The sequence below is a fragment of the Aplysia californica genome, unplaced genomic scaffold, assembly GCF_000002075.1.
Source record: "Aplysia californica isolate F4 #8 unplaced genomic scaffold, AplCal3.0 scaffold00207, whole genome shotgun sequence".
Lineage (NCBI taxonomy): Eukaryota > Metazoa > Mollusca > Gastropoda > Aplysiida > Aplysiidae > Aplysia > Aplysia californica.
Window position 1 is genome coordinate 40,133 of NW_004797477.1, and position 4,652 is coordinate 44,784.

Consider the following 4,652-nt stretch of genomic DNA (forward strand, 5'->3'; position numbering starts at 1 on the left):
TCTCAACATTGTGAGTAGCCGACTCCCGTGTGGTTTAACAGATAGCTTCATGGAAGGTTTCAGTTGATATCTCAGTACATAATATAACATTGTCACTTTATATCTCAGTACCGCTTGTTGTAATCTCATTACATTTAACATTGTCAATTTATATCTCAATACCGCCGGTTGTAATCCCATTACATATAACTTTGTCACTTTATATCTCTGTACAGTAGTCTCCGTATAAGATCCCACATCTTATGGCCCCGGTTCTCCTAAGATCCCGCTGTTTTGGAAAAACAGAATTTTTACTACATGTATAACATTGTCACTTTATATCTCGGGACTGACTGTTGTTCTCTCAGCTGCCATCATTTAATTTATTCACGCAATAGTGTCAGTTTTACTGCAATATTTTCAGTTGATATCGCACATTGTGAGTGATATTCCAATATGTTCAGCTGATAGCTCACTGTCGCGTGGCCTCATTATGCTCTGTGAGTTGATACAAGTATTTCAATATAGTCAGCTTATATAACAACACTTAATGTGAGTAGATAGCTCAAGATATGTGAGTTAATATTTCAACATAATAAGTATCTCAATATCGTGTGTTGATATCTCAATACTGACAGTTGACGCATCAAAATCATGAATTGACATCTTAATTTTGTTGGTTGTTATCTTAATTTTGTTAACTGACACCAATATTGAAATTGATATCTCAATATCGTGCCCTAATATCTTAATACTGCGAGTTCCCAGCCTAAAGTTGTTAGCAGATGTCTAGACATTGTTAGTAAACAGAATGTCGATGTATTCATCCTGAAAGTCAATGTCAATTTGAACGGATTTTTAAAGATAAAAAAACCCACTATATCTTTCTAATATCCCGTGGTGTGTATGAATATTGATACTGTAAGTTTTTATTTTGTCGAGGAATGCTACTTTGTTGCAGGATAACTTAGTGCTTTCAATCATAGTTGGAAGAACGGATGTCATTTTTCTCCAAAGAACCAACCCGGACATACAGACTTCTGACTGTTTCATTCTCAGCTCCAGTAGTAATCAATAAATGTGTCATGAAACGGTAGAATCAGGCGCTCGTCAATTTTTGTGCTTGTTGAGTTATTGGTATAATCAGAAAACTGATTTATTTGCCTTGCTTTCAAAGAAATATACTATACATTTATCTTGAATAGAACAGTATCATTGAAGGAAGTGAGGTTGCTTGGTTTCATTGGTAAAATTAGCGAGAAAATGAACGTCAAAGTTTGGTAGCTTCAGTAGCTAAAGAGTCTTTGAAAACAGAAAATTGACAGAATGTGTGCCTTTAATTAATGTTTTTCAGTAAAATTCACATGGACATGTGTTTTTTATGTGGACGTAAAAGAGCTTGAGCCCAAAAATAAAAATTCGATAAAAATGTCCTATCTCTCGAGAGAATGCATGTTTCTCCCATTTCTGTACTTTGACGAAGCGGCTGATTTCACCACGATGCATCACCAATCATAGGTTTTTGCTGTCTCCAGCGCGGCTGTCGCTTCTTGGTTGTAATTACACAATGGTTAGAGGGCGTCACTGGAAAGCCCTACTTCTTTTCTCTCTCTATGTTGTATCTGTCTGTCTGTCTGTCTGTCTGTCTGACTTGCTTTTTTCTTGCAGCAACGGACGTGTTTACATCACTGAGCTTGCTATTCTGTAAAAAAAAAAAAAGAAAAAATAGAAAAGAAAGATATTATTGCCGTTTTTGTTTATTTGCTGAGCCCTTGTTGAGTTGTTTTTTATTCCGAGTTACCCTTGCTCTGCTGCGCGCTGACAAAACGCATTTTTAAACGCCTTTTTCTTACTTACACTTACAGCAGTTTCGACATAAAAATGCGTTTGTCAGCGTAACCATTGAAAAAAGGCAGTCATCCGAAATTCTAATTTTAATTTATTCAAAAACTATTCAGTTTCACTTACAGAATTTTTCCACACAAGTAGGGCAACTGATCAGGCTGTAAATTTAGTTGGTTTTTTTTTTAAATTGGCGTCTTAAATAAAAAACAAAAAGGTGTTTTGTCAGCTTAGGGCAGTGATGTGTTTTGTCGGCGCCCACATGTCGTGAGATGTGATTGTTGGCCTTCCACATGTGGCTGGACTGACGGCGCCACTGAAAAACCCTATTTTGTGAGGCATTGTGGTGAAATCAGGCGCTTGTCAAAATAGTGAAACACGAGAAACCAGAATTTTTCGGGAAGTTTGAACATTTTTTTTCTCGAATTTTTGTTTTTTGGTAAAACACCATGAATGTTCATTCAGAAACACTTTTACATGTGGATTTTCGGGGAAAAGAGGCTGATTAAAGGCACGAAAAATGAAAATTTGCAGTTTCCAAGGACTCTTAAGCTTTGGAAGCCACCTTTCTTTGGCGGCCATTTTCTTGCCAATTTTACTTCTGAAACCAGGCGACCCCACATCCGTCAATCGCAAATATCTCGATTTCTATTCAAGATAAAAGGAATTTTAAAAAATTGAAATCAAGGCAAATGAATTACCTTTAAGATGGTACCAATAAATCAATATGCACCCAAAACATTGACGAGCACCTGATTTGACTGCGTCGTGACACCCATTTTGTTCCTTTCCCACTGTTACTGCTGTCTTTTGTTTTGCTTTTTCTCCTCGCTCTGAACAACCCGCCATTGTGTCGCTCTGTCTAGCTCCGTGTAATCAACTCAAAAAAACTGTTGATGTTCAAACTCGTATTTTCCCACCATAACTTACGTGATTGCTGATGTTGTTGATTGATTTTATTGTTGTTGTTGTTGTTGTTGTTGTTGTTGTTGTTGTTGTTGTTAATGTTGTTAATAATGATAATGATAATAATAATAATAATAATAATAATAATAATAATAATAATAATAATAATAATAATAGTGTAGATCATTTCTATAGCGCCCACTCCCGTGTGAAGACAGCTCTAGGTGTTGTTATTGTTGTTGTTGTTGTTGATTGATTTTGTTGCTGTTGCTGTTGTTGTTGTTGTGGTTTTAATGTTGTTAATAATAATAATAATAATAATAATAATAATAATAATAATAATAATAATAATAATAATACAATACAAATATTAATAATAATAATAATAATAATAATAATAATAATAATAATAATAATAATAATAATAATAATAGTGTAGATCATTTCTATAGCGCCCACTCCCCGTGTGAACACAGCTATAGGTGTTGTTATTGTTGTTGTTGTTGTTGTTGTTGTTGTTGACTGATTTTGTTTTTGTTGTTGTTTTTGTTGTTGCTGCTGCTGTTGTTGTTGGTGGTGTGCACTGTGATAAACTCTAGTTCTTTAGTTTTAGTAAGGTTTTACGGGGCTCGCAACTGCATGATAAGGTCATATGAGCGCCAAGGGGTGGATGTCAACAGAGAAGTCTAAACGGGGAATCAGGCTTACTCTGCTCACCTCTCTAGCCTCAACAGCACAAAGTCTGCTCCGACTATCAGGGCACCCCTGGAATTGCAGTTCACAGGAGAGTGACAAACATACAAAAGAATTAGGGGGGAAAAGACGATAGTCAGGACGAGGAAAGAAAAATACAGCAGTTCCCTCTATGTAGTTTCGGCACAACATAAGCATGGCATTGATAGATCAGCCCATTTATAATTCCATGGTGCATAAGAACATTATTAATATCCCCCCTTTTTGGAATGGCCTGAAGACACTCCAGTCAGTAGCACTGGTTGAGGGGGAGGGATTGTGTGATCAACTCTATTGAGTCATGGTTCAGCAACAATTCTGGAAGGGGCAATATATTTCCTCAAGGATCTCAGTGCAAGCAATCTGGGTAGAGAATGGCCAAACTGATCCTGAGACGCTTTCATGGTGGCGTTCATACAGAGAACCAAGTTGTTTGCTCTCTCTACTGTACCGGGAACACAGAGACAAGCCGATTGGTTTGCACCCTCACAACTCACACCGACATGTACACAGTCACAGACTGCCCTACTGATGGCGTCACGGGTTTTCCTAGTTCTTCACTGGAGTAGGGCTGGGCAATGAGTCGCTTTAGCAATATCCGGATAATAATATGTTAGTGCCCCTCTTCGGCAATTAAGTGTAATGAACCGCTTCGGCAAATGGGTTAGTTTACAAGTCTGAATTCGGATGATGTTTCATAGAGCATTATCCGGCTATACGAATAGGTTATCCGGATTTTTCCCAGTTCTGTACTGGAGACGAGAAGTCACAGCTGTGGGCTGTTCTGTTTGAGACACAGAGACAAAGATCGTACATAACAAGATACTCCACCAAAAAGTGATCAGCGGAAGTCCGCGCATTGGTTTAGATGGCGCTGCAGTGTTTCAAAGCTCTCTTTCGTTTCTCCAGAAGAAGAATAGGAATAGCACAATTTGTTAGTTTCGCATTTATTGTCTTTCACACAAGTAATGTAACTCTGTTTGCAAAGTCCGCCCTTTTTCAAAGAGGGCGCCTCCGGATTTTGAGGATCTTTTTTTTAAATTGGCTCAAAGAAAGGATTGAACTATCTTGTTATACACGATCTTTGACAGAGACATTAATAATATTATGTAGATATTCCCTGATTCCTCACTAATGACTAACCACCCTATTGATTGTCTTCATATTATATTATTGTGTTGTATTATTAATTT

At 37.2% G+C, this 4,652-nt stretch overlaps 1 protein-coding gene across 1 annotated transcript in view; it reads left to right on the forward strand.

The window, feature by feature from the left end:
• Positions 1-4,652, forward strand: part of LOC101851951 (metabotropic glutamate receptor 4-like) — a 34,336-nt gene that overhangs the window by 24,754 nt on the left and 4,930 nt on the right. The gene's annotated exons all lie outside the window — the stretch shown is intronic.